General features: G+C 42.9%; 1 long non-coding RNA gene across 1 annotated transcript in view; it reads left to right on the top strand.

Annotated features, from left to right (window-relative positions):
- Window positions 1–598: 598 nt before the first annotated feature.
- LOC142827275 (uncharacterized) overlaps window positions 599–16,831 on the top strand; it is a 38,279-nt gene continuing 22,046 nt past the window's right edge. The window contains exons 1-2 of the long non-coding RNA XR_012901906.1: window positions 599–2,453; window positions 2,597–2,705. This is a non-coding gene — a long non-coding RNA (uncharacterized LOC142827275). The remainder of the gene's footprint in view (window positions 2,454–2,596; window positions 2,706–16,831) is intronic.

Genomic DNA, 16,831 nt, shown 5'->3' with positions numbered 1-16,831 from the left:
TACTTCTTCCCGAGGGATTGAGAGAAAGATGCTGGCCATGCCAAATCTGGAACGCAGGGGTGAGAATGATACCTGCTAGGTGTCTATTTTGCATGCATTTAATAAGAGCTCAGAGAACCAAAAGGGTTTCATGGTACCTGTAAGTGACTTATTAGTGTAATTTCTGTCCTGTCCTTTGTAGTGACTGTGTTATCTGTAACACAGTAGTAGCATTTAACAACTAAGTTTACCCTGTAACAATAAAATAGTAACTGTTTAAGCTTTAACCTGACTCCTTCAGTTGCTGTAACAGAACCAAGCACAATTTAAAAGAACTTCATCCGGTCATAAGGGACTCACTGTCCTGACGGTCGGCTGACACCGCTGTCTGGGGGAAAGGGGTCTGAACTCCCAGACCCAGCATGAGTCAGAACTAACCTGGTCTGCCAGACCCACCTGGCTCCTAATACACTTTAAATGCAGAACTGCAGCAAGGGTATGTCCAGGACCCAGTGCAAGCCAGGACTGAGGTAGGCTGCTGGCCAGCCTGCTAAAAAATGTACTGGCAAAAGGGTGGAGGGGAAATGCATGTAGTCTATAGCATTAACCTATAAGATTTTGCTTATTGGTTAATTGACTGTACTATTACATCCCTTGCTCAGACCTCCTACCCCGGACAGGGGCTCTGTATCATAGACAGCAGTGCGGAGCAACAGGCAGCTGGTCCGCAAGCGGAGCTGGTTTTTAAACTAGCACCCCTCACAGACCAGCTCCTACTTGGAATCCCATGCTGCTGCCTCTGATACTGAGGCAGCAGCACAGAGTGACAGGGGCCTCCTCGGGAGTGGGGCCAGAGTGTACTGGTTGCCGCCCCGCCCCCTGGGACTATAGTTGAGTAACCAGTAAGAAAATTCATGAGGTTAATCAACTATTCAGTTAACAGATATTTGATATCCCCACACACACGCACTATGCATCAGGTCTGGGATATCCTTGGTCAGATTTGACAAGAATATGGTGTCTCTGGCTTTCAGACTTCTGTTCGTGAGTTCCTGTTTTCTATGATATGGAATTATGAGACTGTAGTAGATACTAGGGATGTGAAGGGTTAACTAATTAACCAATTACCCAGTAAGCATTTACCTTACCAGCATGCTTACCGGGACAATTGGTTAACTGCTGCCTGGTCGCAGCAGCCTCCAGCGTTGTGATGTTGTGTGAAAGCAATGCCCGCCTACAGTGTGATGCAGCGGGCTCAGTCTGGCTTGGCCAGAGCAGCTCACAGCACAGTGGGCCCACCTGGGCTGGAGCAGCCTCTCCCCCACTCGCAGCATGCCGGTTAACCAGTTTAACATATGATTTAACTGGTTGATGTTTTAAATGGGATTTTACATCCCCAGTATATATGACTTTTTAGTGGTTTGAAAATGATTATGGAGCACTTCCAAGTTTTTACATGGGTCTTCCAGCTCTAGTGTTGACATATCCAAATGCATGTATCAGCTTTTTCCTATTTCAGTTAATAGTGTGGATCATCTTTTTTTCCCCTTGTATCCAGCTCCATTGCAATTTTACAGTTTTCCCATTGTGATCTGCAGTTGCTGAGCAGATCCCCATTCATGTTCATCTGCTTAGGGGCAAGGAGTCTGGTATGCCACTATGATTACTGAAGTCTTTTTGTTTGTTTTTGCTGGTTGGTATGTGTGTTGTATTATGCTTCAATATTCTTAGTTTCAGATTTCACATACCTGCAGAAGCCAACTCATTTCTGATCTATTCAGTGTTCAAGCACAAAAGGAATGGGAGAGAAGAAAGTGTAACATTCAGGCCTATTTCCTTCACCCACATTGTTCTCTATCAAGCACTTCTTAAAAGTAGAACTCTCTATGTTCCAGTTTTCTAGACATTGCCTTATACGTAAACATATTATCACACTATTGTGCCCTCTTTGGGAAGCTATATCAACATTTAGGGAAGTAGTATTTAAACAGAGTAGGAAGGCATGTGCACTGCGGGAGCCATGGTATCAAGGCAAACTGTTTATAAACACTTTTGAAGGGGCAGGTCTCTGGAGTAGGGTTTAGTACATGAAGGAGGAATGGGGAGGAGGGGCAGGAAAGCAAGGCCAGGAACAAACTGCTAGTACTGGGGGAAAGGAGAAAGCAGAGTTTCTCCTTCCCTCTTCTGTGTAACCTTGTTTTTACACTAGATAAGACTGGATATTATTAGCTGGGGCTTAAGGAATATAGATATCTGTTTAGGGGGTAAGTAGGGGAACAAAATATAGAAGGAAGTATGGTAAAAAGAGCAAGGTGAAGATAGTGTGAGGTACGGAGGAAAGGACTGGGAAGTCTATTGAAGGGCAGGCACAGACAGTAGAGTAATAACAGGAAGTCATTTTTAGCTTTAAATATCTAATCGTCTTAATTGAGTTACCAGAATGAGAGTGACTATGCAACTGCAGTGATATAATGGTAAGTATGGAGGGGAACATGTTTATACAGTGAAAGCTTTGTTATCCAGCACTCGAGGGGAATGTGGAGTTGCAGGTTAAGTGAATGTGCCAAATAACAATGCTTACTGTTCTCTCCTGTCCCCCTCCATCCCGTCCCTGCAGATCCAGCTTCAGAAAGCTTGAGGCAGACTGAAGGGGAAGGAAGCACCTGCTGATGATGTCAGCTGGCATTGCCAGCTGTCAGAAGTCCTACAACATCCAGTTTGGACAGGTGAGAGTCAGGTGTGCACACCTGAAGATGCAGCAGTACTTTGGCTGGGGTAAATGCCAGTTAAAGTTTTCCAGTTAACGGAGTGGCAGTTAACAAAGGTTTCACTGTACCTGTATTACACCTCTAAAATGCCCACTGTGAAATAGAGGTTTCCAGAAGACTAAGCAGAATTAGATTGACATGACTGTTCATTAACAGTCACTTTCCCCCAACAAACCTGACTCCTGAGTACTTACAAGGTTAGGGCATTTATCTTGTCATGAGTAGAAGATGCAAAGGAAGGGAAGTATGAGTTTTGATTCTTCTGAATTGCTGGCAATAGTTGCTTGAATTAATATAGTTACAGTAGTAATATATAATAGTAACAATAATAATATAAAATATACGTAATCATTCTTGAGTAATTAACCTAAGATTACATTTTATAGAGATATTATGTAAATAACCCTGCCAAGTACCTCGTTTGTTTTTGCTTAGGGCTTGTAGTCACCCATGGGACTATTCAGTGCCTAAAGTTAATCATACATGTGAGTCTATGCAGGATTGGATAGATAAGTTTCAGTGCTGCAGGCTGATTGTTGCAAATTGGATGGAGCCTTGCACTTAAATGGGGTCCCCATTCAGGCAAATTCAGGGGTTCACCAGCATAAATTGGTTTGCCAGACTGGGAGTTTGGATTGTACTGTATTAGGGGACCAAATGTGCCATGTAGCTCTTACTTAGGTCATGCTAATACACCGTTAAAATGTAGCACCCTCAGTTTCTTTCTGCTGGAAAGACCCTGTCAGGTTTAGAAGAGTTTCATGAGTATTTAACATAACGTTATTAACATTGAAAGAAATTGAAACAGATCGTTACTTTTAATTATGGATAAATGTGCCTTTTCTGAGCCAGGGACATTCAACATAACTATTGTTTAGCGCTGGATTCATGGTCACTCCCAGGATTTTACAAAGGGACGCAGCCAAGGACCCCAATGCTCCAGTCGCAGTAGTTATTTTTTTTAAAACTCACTTCCCACCAGAATGTGGCGTTAGGCCCGTGCCTTGGTAGGGGGCCTCTGTCTGCCCAGCGCTTTGCCCTTGGAGTCTCTTTGACAGAAGTTAGGAGCGGAACTCGCGCCGACCGTGCCCCCGCCCCAGAACCTGAAGGTCACTGACTTTGGCGGACAAGCGCGCCGGTGTTTTGGAGGCAGTTGCCTAGCTACTCCCCGAGCACAGGCCCGCCCCCACCAGCCGCCGGCAGCAGGGCCTGTGGGAGATGAGGTAATGGGTGGGGGAAGAGAGGAGCAACTGAGGAACAATCTCAGGGCCCGGCGGTGGCGGCGGCGAGCGCTCTGGTGAGAGAAGTAGCCTGCGCCCCCCCGTGCCGGTGGCTGCTGATGCGTCAGCTCCCGAGGGTGTGGAGACAGGAGCCGCTCAGCGCATCCGGGCCCGTTTGTTTTGGGATTCCGGGCCCAAAACGCTGCAAGCCCCGGGCGGGGTGAGGATCCCATTGCACAGTCGCAGCCCGGCCGGGCGGGGAGGAGAGAGGGTGCACGCCCGCTCAGCACACGGCGCGGCCGGGCGAGGGCGTGCCAGCGGCCCGGGATCGCGCCGAGGACTGTGCCAGCAGTAGCGGCCCTAGGCGGCTTCTTCCACGTGCACTGCCGGCCGGCTGCCTGCATGCTGCCTTGCGCGGGTTATCGCGGGCAGGGAGGTGCTTGCGGTCTCCCTGCTCCAGCGTCCTCCTGCCCTAATCGGTGTGCAGCCTGAAAACGGGAGGCGGCTGAAGCACCGTCACCCAGGGGAAGCCGAGCCGCCCTTCTCCCCCAGCTCCGCCGCCCATGGGCTGCTGCGTGCAGCGCACGGCGGAGACTCCACGGACACAAGCGAGAGCGCAGCACCAGGGAAACCCCGGCAGCTCCCTCAGCCGCGGCGTATGCGATCTGGTGAGTGCCAGTGGCAGTCATTCATTGCCTGTGTGATGGGGGAGGGGACAAAGGGGGGGTGTACCCCCTCCCGCGTTGGGTGCACTCCGTGGAGTTTCCTAGCCGGTTTCGCGCTAGTTGGGTGTCATGTTTCGTTTGCCCTTCACTTCGTTCCCTGGCGACTTGCCAGAGGCGCGAGCCCACACATGGCTCCAGGGGCTCCTGGCCTCTCGCTGCCGGAGCTCAGGTGAAGAGACGCGGCAAGGGGGACTGCGACCGGGGCCTGCCTGGCTGTGCCGACGTTCTTCCCCGCGCCTTCGGAAGCGGCAAAGGGGCCTTCTGCATCCGTTCGCGCCCAGTAGGGTGTCGCTGAGCAAGCTCCAGGCTCCTTTCCTTGAACCGCTACACGAAACCGTATGACACTGGGCCGACCTTGAAAGAGCCGTGGTTTGAAAGAGATAGGCCAGGCTCTTGTTTTCAGTGCCCTCCCCTCCCCAGGAAAAACATAGTTGAATTCTATACTGCTTACTTAACCCGATACACTAGAATTGCTTGCAAAATTGGGCCTTGTGAATTATTTACAAGGGGGAGGCTGATGCTGCTTCTATATTGGTCAGTAAAGAGGATCTGTGTTTGTGCAAATAGAATTGATAAAGCTTTTAAATATTCCTATAAAATCTTTCATTTTTAGGCTGGTGTAATGATCATGCAGTCTTGTACAGTGTTCCAAAGTGCCTCTCTTTAAAATATTAATGTTTCCTTTTAATTATAAAATTATGGACTTGATGTTTTATCAAAGTCAAATTTGACTTGTTTGCTTTAATTTCTACACAAAATATTTGCAGATTATTTTTTAAGTTCAGTCTAGTCAAGTTTATTTTTTGTGGGGTGGATAGAAAAATGTCTAGAAGAAACTGGTGCATGTGTTTGAAGAGTAGAAACCTTCCCTTGTGCCTTCCTCACCTTTCACACATGTTCACAAGTAGGTGGAATTTAATAAAGGCTATCATGTGGAACTTGGAGTTTCCTTTAGAATCTGTAACCTTACTTCAGCCTACCACTCTACTCTGGTTAAAATATGGCTATAAAATGTAGTATTGCAATACTGTCAGAAAACAACAAGGAAATATGTTTATAACCAGCTTCACAGTTCATAACCATGTTTTACAACTGTGCTTTAAAATACATTTATTTTTGTAATCTACTTTAAGTCTCTAGCCCTGTCTGTGATGGAGACAGAACCATATTGGGTAGAATTGCATTTCAATATGGTTGTTGCTAGTAGTGTTCTTGAACAGATTTCCCCATGATGAGGGATATTTTCCACAACTGCTTGGGTACCATGTCGGCCAAACCATATATTCCCCAGCTACTTTGTAACATGGTGCTAATAAAAGATCTCAAACCAGTACTGTCCCTGTTCACATGTATCTCGTGATAGCAATAAATGTTTTAGACATGGTTCTCCTTTGCTCTCAGTGGATCTGTGTTTGCTAGGGAAACAGATGTATTCATACCTTGGAGTGAAATACTAGGGAACATAAAGCAGATAGCAGGTTGAATTAAAGCTTTCGCTTTCCCAGGTGTAAGTAAGAGCTAGCTTTCCACAGAAGTTTATTCTTTGTTTCTGAAGTTCTAGTCCTAGTAGTTGCATGGATATCTTTAACAATAGCCTTAGTTGCACTGCAAATTGCAATCATGGAAACTGTAGTGAATCAAGATTGAAACCACATGACAATAATTTAGGAAACCTTATTTGGCATTCTGTTACATAGTGGTTTATCAACTATATTTGCATATCCACATATGTAAACAGATGCATTATTGTCATGTTTGACATGATTTTCAGATATGCTGATTTGAATACTACTATGTCTGTTGAAATCTGTAGACATTGCAAATTCTTAGTATCCTTGAAAATCAAATCAGCTTAATTTGGATCCATATGTATTGAAGTACAGTAATAGCAACAAGTGATGAATGAGTTTCTTGTGCACCTGAATAGGATATTAACCTTGGCCCTAAGTATCAATTAGTAACCCTCCATGTTTGTGGAAATGCAGACAGGAATTGACAAAAAGGAATTTGAACTTTCTGTCAGCACAAAAGTGTAATTGCTCTTTGGTAAGTGAGCAAAATCGGATTAAGAAACCTGGTCTAATCAGTTTATTACTGCTGCCATTCTTCGTTCCCATCCTAACTCAACCTCTGTTCCTTCTGCTGCTGCTTCCTAATTCTTAACTTTTCATTTCTGTCTTAATGGATTTTTCACTCATATATAAGACCTATCCTAGCTTTCTACATCCCTGGATCTGGCTTCCTTTTGAGTCCTGATACATTGTGACCATCCCCCTCCCATTTTGTCTGTGGGATAGAACAAGATTTGAACAAAACCCTTAATGTAGGATTAAATAATAAATGCATTTAAAAAAAACCCTGCACCTGACCTATACTAGCATTTTCACCGGAAGAATGTTGCATCAATGTTGAACCAATTGTGGGAAAGTGCTGAGACTTCCCATTGTGGATTGCATGGCAGAGAACAGACCAGATTTTCAAACTAACTCAGCTACCATTTAAGCACTTCAATTAAATGGACAGAATGCTTTTGAAAAGCTAGCCCTAAGTGCAGCTTACCAATGGAATGGGTAAATCGATACCTTTGTGGCAAGAAAGGTAAGAAGACTTAAAAACAAAACTTCTGTCTTGGTTTTAACAGGCATTGTTATAGAGCCAGGGAGGCTTGAGAGGCAGTGGGGGGGGGGGGGGGGTATTGTTTTTTAATTATTAAATTCACACTTATGTGTACCGATAGACTTTCTACATTAGCACTTTTCAGGAAATTACTCACTGGTGGATGTGCTAATATATAGGACCCAGGCATTTTTTTGCCACTGTCATCTGTATCTCCACATTTTTTTTTTTTTTCTATCCAAGGTGGAAGTTCAGTGGTAGGAGATATGTGTCTATATTTAACTAAGATATTTTTATACGTCTTTCTGTGAGGGCTTTTAATTAAATTTCAGAAATTGACATTTTGCTAATGAAAGTATGAAAAATCCATTTTTGGAATTGCAAATAGTTTTTCAATATGTTGGCTGTTTCATTTTCCATAAATTGGTGCTTCCTTTGATATTAGTCTGAGAACCTAAAAATATGGAGTCAAATTCTCCACAGATATAACTAAGGTGACTTCTAGTACTACTGTTTTACCTGATTCATGGGAATTCCTTATCCGTGTAGGAAGGAATAATTCTACTTCCATGGTTTCTTGTATGAAACTAAAAGTACTATTATGTTTTTAACATGTTGCCCACAGTAGATTTGTTAGTATACACTTGTACACAATTCAAAAAGATTGGAACCCAGTGCATTTTGGAAAGCATATTTCTGTTTTCTCGGTAGAATGTATACCAGTGGTCACCAACCAGTAGATCGGGATCTCTTGGTAGATCTTGGAGCCTTTGACAGGTGATCTTAACTGGTGTGGTCAAGAGGCTATCAAGCGCAGGCACTTCAGCTGCCCCTTCCCCCACTGCTGTGCATCCCCTGCCTTTTGCTTTGGAGCTGCCCCTCCCTGGGTGCCTCTTGGTTGCGGTGCAGAGCAAGGAAAGGAGAGGAGGGGGTGCTGATGTCAGGATGCTCCCTTTCACCCTGTATTCTGTCTTCACAGAACGGGGTGCGGGGGGGGGGGGGTGCACAGCAGAGCTTGGGATGGAGGGAGTTTGCTGGCTGCTTTGGAGAGTGGTGCAGGGCCAGGGCATGGGTAAACCTGCCGTAGCCCCACTGCACCACCAACCAGGAGCCACCTGAGGTAAGCAGTGTCCTGCTGGAGCCAGCTCCAATCCCCTCCCACAGTCATGAACTCCCTCCTGCATCCTAAACCCCTGTCCTAGTCCTGGGCCCTCTGGACCCAAACTCCCTTACAGAGCCTGTACCCTGAGCCCCCTCCTGCACACGAACTCCTGCCCCAGGCTCAGCTCAGAGCCCCTCACACTCCAGATTCCCAAGACCAGAGCCTGTGCCCAAACCCTCTGCATGGTGAAAGGAAAGGAGGATGGGGGGCGGGGGGGAGGGAGGATGGAGTGAGCAGGGGCGGGGTCTCGGAGAAGGGGCACAAAGGAGGCGGGGCAAGGGTATTTGGGTTTGAGGTAGATCCTGGATTGCACTTAAATTCAAAAAGTGATCTTGTGCTGAAAAAGGTTGGAGACCACTGATGTATACCTATACCACAAATATCTAGGTAAAAAAGAATGAATTCACTTAGGGTACATCTACACTGCACGGGTATTTCAGGATACCACTAATATCCTAACATTGCTACCCCACGTCTGCAGAAGCTGCCCATTATTTCAAAATATTTTTCAAAATAATGGGTGCACTATTTTGCCATACCAGTAAACCTTGTTGCAAGAGGGTTAAGGGATGGCTCAAAATAGGGCAAATTTCAAAATAAGCTATTTCGAAATAAATTCCAGATAAGATATACACAATTTTCATAGCACAAATTGTGTCTGATTTCGAGTTGAGAGTGCTGTGTAAATGTATTCTTATACCCACCATATGTGTTGGTAATGCCTCCCAGTGAAATAGAGAACACCACAGATGCTGTAGTAGATGGTGTGCTGCTTGTATGCTGCCCATTGATATTGAAAGGCATAGATTCCATTAGAAACAGCAGACTAAATAGGATTTCATAGAGATCAGAAAAATATAACAAATGAAAGAATGAAATGCCACATCCATGAAAATGTTTAGTTACTGGAAGGTATCTCATTTGAAAGCAGTGCTCACGCATAATATATTAACCTTCTCAATAGTGGAAATCTAAGATTGTTGTGTAACCTAAAATAATAATGCCTTGAAGTTACAATTGTGGGCCCCAATCCTGCAATTGAATCCTTTTTAGTAGACCCTTTACTTAACTGAAGATGTGTTGTCATGTATGTCCATCTGCACAGATCCAATTGCAAGCCCAGGGCTGTAAAGCAAAATTCAATCCTAAGACTGAACCTCCTGTTAATTAATACTTTTAAAAATATTATTGAGAATGTAATGCCATAGCTGATTTGCTTAGTACTTATCTTGATATAGAGTTCTTCAGGCAAGGTAATACAGGCAGTCCCCGGGTTACGTACAAGATAGGGACTGTAGGTTTGTTCTTAAGTTGAATTTGTATGTAAGTCGGAACTGGTACATATTGTAGGGGAAACTCTAGCCAAACATTTCTCCAGAGCTCAGTTTTATTCTCCCACACCTCACTTCCCTCAGTCCTTTATTCTCAAGCTGAGGTGTCTGCTGAGAAAAGCCGCTCTGCGTCTCCCTGGTCTGCTGGGGGGGGGGGGCGCTAGCTTCGCGTCTCCCTGGTCTGCTGGGGGGGGGGGCGCTAGCTTCGCGTCTCCCTGGTCTGCTGGGGGGGGGGGGGGCGCTAGCTTCGCGTCTCCCTGGTCTGCTGGGGGGGGGGGGGGCGCTAGCTTCGCGTCTCCCTTGTCTGCTGGGGGGAAGCAGCTAGTGCGGGGTTGCCTCACCCCGTTTTGTAAGTAGGGATCTGATGTAAGTCGGATCCATGTAACCCGGGGACTGCCTGTAGTTGCATTACTGTTGAAAAATCCTGATCACTTTGTCTTCTTTCTGGTGCTACAGGAAGGAACATAATTTAAGGTGTAGCTAGACTCTTGGTCCTTTAAGAATGTAGAGTGTGTATACTTTAGTTTATATCCTGTAACCTACTTTTTAGATCTGTGCTCAGGCTGCATAGCTCTTCCTTAAGGTAGAGATGTGGAACAGGTTTTAAATTTGTAAACTGATCAAGCAATATAAGAACATTAGTGCCGCATAATTTTATCACATGGCTCATGAATTACTAACTTTCCATTTACATTGAGCTCCTTGACTAAAGTGGACCTCTGGAGTGGTTTTGATCTCTTATTTGTTAATCAATATTATTAGACCCTATTGATTACAGTGCAAAAAAATCACATCATATAGAGTTTGTCTCCACTGCAACACTATTTAGAAATAACTAGCGCTGTTCCAAAATAACTTAGTCCATGTCTATTACAGCAGGCAGTTATTGCAAAATAGTGTCAAAATACTGTCAAGTTGGAGGAACTCTTACTCGCACTCCTGTAACCCTCATTGTACAAGGAGTAAGGAAAGTTGGAGGAAGAGTGCTCTATTTTGAAATAAGTGCTGTGTAGACATTCCCTATTTTGAAATAAGATATTTTGAAATAATCTACGCAATTAACATAGCTCAATTTGTGTAGCTTATTTCGAGTTAAGCCTTGCAGTGTAGACACACCCATTGCGAGTCTGCTTATGTCTCTCTAGTTAAGAGGCTTATTGATAGCACAAAAAGATTAGCTGAGAGATAATTCTTAGATTCAATTATGTTGACAGATTGTCTCAGTTTAAATAGATTGGTAACTACAGTGGAGATGATGTCTTTGTCTTGACTTACCAACATTCTTAGTCTTGAAGCTGCATAGCATTTTGAGATGTTGCAAACCTCAAAATTAATTATATGGGTCTTGCAGTACTATCACAAGAGAACATGAACATTTCTTTCTAATAGACAAAATACACAGGAAACCTGAAACTTCCATTTTCTTTTAGAAAGCTCTTCATTTACAGTCATGCTAAGGAAGATGCAGCAAAAGTTATTAGGATTCTGTCCCTTTAGATTAAGCTTCATTGTAACTCTAAACAAGCTGCTTGCTGGTAGATGTGAGTACAATGTAAATTTGTTGACATTTACCAATCTGTAGTTTGATTACATCTAGTTCTTTGATGCTGACATAATATTTTTGATCCCTAATGTATGTGCATGTGAAAAATAAACTGAAGAGTCAATGAAATTTAAAAATTGTGTGTATACTGTATATGTTTCTTTTCATGGTAAAGAATGAGAATATTTTTCAAAAGAACTAATGTGAAATATTTAACTTCAACTAAATTTTATCTCAATTTGCTGTTTGAAGTACATATTCCTGGTGAGTGCCTGCACTTATACTAGGAGTATATTTGTCCCCCTTTCACAAATAACATATAATGAAGAGTATTTCATAAATATTTGATTGTGTAAATAATGGACACCACTTGGGAACAGTATGGGAATGACATCAAGTTCATTAAGCCAAATACTTTTTAGCTTTTAAAAAAAATAGTGTGTATACATTTTTTTTAACTCACTTTTCTGTTTTCAGCAAACTTACAGGAAAGTTTATATTAAAGACCCACAAACGTATTTTTGTTTTTTTAATTCTGCTGACTCTCTAGCAGCATTTAAAATAAACACTATTGTTTGGTTTTTTGTTTTTTAAGGCTAGCCAGGACCATTAGACCATCTAGTATAACTGTCAAAACTTCCACCAGTTTATGCGTAGATGTCCAAATTTGAAAGTGGATTCCTCTGTGTGTGTGTGTGTGTGTGTGTGTGTGTGTGTGTGTGTGTGTAATAAGACATAAATACATCATATTAAGACTATTATTCTAAGATCTAGAGAAGGTGTGCATTTAAACTGCCAGGCTCATTTATGAAGTTGTTCTGCATGTTTCCTTTGAAGACAAAGATTAAGAGGTCAGATATGCAGTGATTGTTTTGTGAAAAGTGTTCTTCCAGGGCTGATGGGGTGATTTTCTCTTTTATCAATTTTTGTGAGATCATTTGACAGTGCAGTTATTGTCTGGTCTCACCCACAGAGTTGTTATGGCATTTAGTGCCCTGCATGAGAGACACCATGTGTTGTGATAGGCATGTATAGGACCTATGGATCCTGAAACCTGTGTTGTGGGTGGTATTGAGCAGGGATCTTCTACATGTTTTTCAAGATGCACAAGTAAGGGGACCCTGGTAGACCTGTCATATCTGGCTGTGGCACGCTTACTGGAGGAATATCAGGACTCAGAAACAAAGGGCCACTTTCTGCAGAATACAATTGACTTTTTTCAGAAACTCTGCAAAATTAACAGCATGCTAATCTTTGAATTGAACTAGCTGAATAAACTGAAGGGAAGATCATTTTCTATCTGCATCTGCAGAAGACACTACTTCTGTGAAAAGCTGGCTTAACAAACTGTTTCCAGGAGTATTGGCCAATAACCTCCATCTGTTCAGTAGTTTGACTTTCTTTAAAATTTTGGCAGTAGATATTTACTGCTTGATATATATATTTTGTATTTTAATTTTAAAATGGTTATAATATTATTGTTAATTCAGGTGTTAACATAAGTTGTGATGTTTTCAAATGTAATTCTAAATAGAAATGAGTTGGGAAATTTGGACACTGCTTTGACTCATATCATCCAGCAGCATAGAGTAGTACTGCTTACCTCTTATCTTTAGGAGCATTACAAAGAAATCTCTCTATTTGCCCAGCAAAAAAGCATAAATAAAATTGTTTTGATGTTAGCTGGTTTATGAAGAGAGCTTAGTAATAAAAATGACACAAGAATGAAGCAGAAAAATGAGTAAAAGGAAATGGGAGGGGTGGAGTAAAATCAGGAAGATGAGCAACTAGTAGATTTCTAACAGGATTTACTGGCATTCTTATTAAAAATAATCTCATTTTAACTCCTATAATTTGTCTTTGATAAGGAGAAGATATGCAAGCAGATCAGTGGCAAAAAGTTATTTATCATGATTTAACAAGCCCCGGTCAAAGATCTGCCGTAATAGGCTTCTACAATCCTTAAATTCTTCCTCTTGAGTTTGGATAGAATAGAAGCTAGCTGAGGATTTTTTTTTCCTGATTTGATTTCTAATGCAACAGTTCATGGGTTTCTCTGTTGCAAGGAGATATTGTTTGCTTAGTGTCCCTAGTTTGTAAATGGGAACAGTGCATTGCTGATGTTAGCGCTAGGTAGTAAAGTGGGTTCACTTTCAACTAGAGATGTAAACGGGTAGTTGGTTACCTGGTAAACATCAGTGTTTTATTAAATAACATTATTATTGTTGTTGTTGTTGTTGTTAGTGTTGCTGGATAATACTTAGTGGTAATTGGTTAACAGGCACCAGGCCAGGCCCACTTGGGGCTGCTCCACACCAAGTGGGTCTGCTGTGACAGACAGGTTAACATTTTATATGGGATTTTACATCCCTCCTTTCAACTCTAGAGACTAGACTTCAAATATGACTTCAGTGGTCAATTAAATTAGGCCATTTTAGCCAAACAAAACAAAAAAAACCAGTGCTGCTAACGAGTCAGCATTGAATCAACACTAGAAAATAAAGATTTCTCATTAACTTAACACTGCACTGAAATAACAAAGGGACGAATTGAAACTCGTTATTTTTTTCTGTGCAGTTCTCTGTGAAAACACTCTTATTTCAGAACTGAAGTAGCTAAGGCCAATAACAAATTGACTCCAACTAAATTACATTAGCTGCTTCTGTTACAAATAAGTATGTCTGCACAGAGACTTTCATTGCAATAATTAAACAGGTTGCAGAGTACACTTCTTGTTTCAGTGCAGGTTTGTGTGATGAAGAGTCCTGAAATGCCTGGTGTGAAGGGGGTTAGTTATGTTTTGCTGTTGTTTGAGGATTAACAAAAACAGTCCATGCTGAGCTCTGTGATACTCAAATAAAATGATTATAAGATCATTGTGGAAAGATGCTCAGAGCTTGGGATGGGGCCTTAAAATTTGTTTAAATCTAAAGTATACTTCAGAATGAACCAATAAAGATTATATAAATTAAGAAGGGTTTTAACATCTTCCTAAAGTGATAAGTTTGTTGCATAGAAAAAAAGTAAGACTGTGAACATGATGTTACTGTATCTCTCTTTTTACTTATGACACTCCTGGAACTAGTGGCACTTCAAACTTATCTCTAAATTGTGACCTCTGGATCCTAACCATTTCTTCTGGAGATGCAGAATAATCTTAGCCTGACAAAATGTCAGCAGGTGCTTTCGCTTGGATTAGTATTTAACAGTTTGACCTTCAGGTTAAAGTCTCCGCTGTCAGGGGCTTGTTCAAGTATGTTGGTTTTAGTGTGTCCAGAGTTCTCATATTTGATGAAGTTTTAGAAAAGGCCAGCAGGGAGTGGAATGGTGAAACAGCCTAGTCTTCTAAGCTTGCAAATAACATTTAAGGTGATGATATTGAGGCTCTCCAGTCTAGAGCTGTTGCAATATGCTCCAGAATGTTCTGGCTGGAAGGGTACTTGGCCCACCACAGCAATGTTTTGGAGACGTGTGAATGTGAGAATATGAATAATTGCACAATATTAAATTCACCTAAGTAGTGTGAGTTTCTTTACTTTCCAGAACTGACACATCTCAAACCCATTGCATAGTGGTAGTACTATTAATGTGCTGAATCTTTCACCAACTATTCCAGCTTAATCAGATGCTTCTGAAAGTATACAGAACGCTGATTTAAATCTTGTTGGTGAGGCCTCAAATTCACTGTATGTTGGCTTGAACACAGTGGAAAGAGGCTACAGATAGCAATAATTGTCCAAATATATGTGTTCTAGTACTTATCCCTTATTGGTCTTAGGCTCTGAGCCATTTCTACACCAGCCAAGCACCCACTCCTGCTTATACAGGTGATCACCTGGTGTGAGAATGAAAACAGAGACAGTGGGTTGGAATAGGCAGTCTGAGCATGGTGGAAAATTGCTCAGTTACAAAGTTCAGTGGTAGTTTGTGTCTCTTACCTGAGGAAGGCCCAGAGGCTGCTTTGTGTTTGCAAAATTAGTGAGTACTCGACTAGTTGCTCCCCCCATTGCTTCTGCATCCGTCAGAGGCAGCAAGGGAGTGGGGAGCAGGAGCCAGTGCTGGGGGGAGCCAGCTTAAAAGCGGGGCAAGGGCAGGGGAGGCAGAGCCGCAATAGTCCCAGGGGTGGTGCGACCCAGGACTAAAGAGTCCCTGCTTACACTGCCCCCATGACCATTGCAGCCCTGCACTTTAAAGTGCAGAGCTGCAGCGGGAGCACCCCCCCTTATCAACTAATTGAGTAGTTGATAGAAATTCCATCAACAACTTGATTAGTTAATTAACAGATACTTAACATCCCTATGCAAAATTTAGTCCTCTAGTAACTTATATTACAGATAGGTAAATATTGATTTTTCTGATACCAAAATGTAACTGCAGAGAACTTGGACGTGAGTACAGACCTGTTCTTAATTAACAAATAATAACCTGAATGGAGAGTGGAGACAGATTTTCCTTGCAGGAAAATAGCAACAGGCATGGATAGGGTACATATTTACAATAAACAATTTGGGACTCTCAGCAATGTTACCTGCCTCTAACTTTTCCCACCCCCTTAATGACTCATCACTTTCATATTGGAGCACATAATAAAAATTCATGCGGTGGCGGTGGAGCATAGGAATTCTGACTGTGGGAGGCAGCTCAGGCCTGGAGCACCGGGTTTGGGTGCAATAGTGTTAAGGGCTCCAGCTGGGGGTGCAGGCTCTGAGGGTGGAGCTAAGGATGAGGTGTTCTGTGTACAGGCTTATCCTGGGGGGAGAGAAGACTACTCCTAGCCCTCTCACTGCAGCATCTTGGGGCTAGGTAAGAGGCACCTCTCCATGACCGCCACTGCTCCAGTGACTACAGCTGTGAAGAGGAGTGCCTGTCCCCTAGCAGGGGCAGTTCCAGATTAGGTGAGGGGGAGCCACTGGAAGGGAACTTGTCCCCTCACAGCAGGAGCTCTGGGGCAGCTCCAGGTTGCGAGCCTCTGTTCCCATGCACCTTCTATCTCCTGTCTCATGTCCCTGCATTCCTACTCCTATTCACCTCACTCCACAATCTGTCTGACCCTCCCACTAGCACTTCTGAATACCAGTCTGTGTCATCCCAGCAGCCCCATAGAATATTCTCCCATATTCCAATACCTGGCAGCATGTGCAGGGCACTAGGAGAGGCTACCCTTTCCTGGCACCACTGTGGCCTCTGCTGGGCAAAAGACATAACTGGAACACATTTCTGGCAGAATGCATTTTCGGATGGAAGGGGCATGTTGCATAAACCATGAATTCTGTATGTACACAGTGGTGCAGAATTTCCCTAGGAATTCCAGTCTTTTACTTGTTGTTTTTCCAGGAACTGGAAAATTAAGAGTTCTGATAGGATATCCACTTGATATTAGGGCATATATTCCCTATTATATCTTCTTAAGGTCAGAAAACGTACATTTCAGAATAAAAGGGGTGAGGCGAGTTCGTGAAAGTCCATCAGTAGAATGTCTTGGGGTTT

This window comes from Pelodiscus sinensis, chromosome 2 (assembly GCF_049634645.1).
Source record: "Pelodiscus sinensis isolate JC-2024 chromosome 2, ASM4963464v1, whole genome shotgun sequence".
Taxonomy (NCBI): Eukaryota; Metazoa; Chordata; order Testudines; family Trionychidae; genus Pelodiscus; species Pelodiscus sinensis.
Note: the sequence above shows the minus strand (reverse complement) of the source record. Positions and strands in the feature narration are given on the sequence as shown.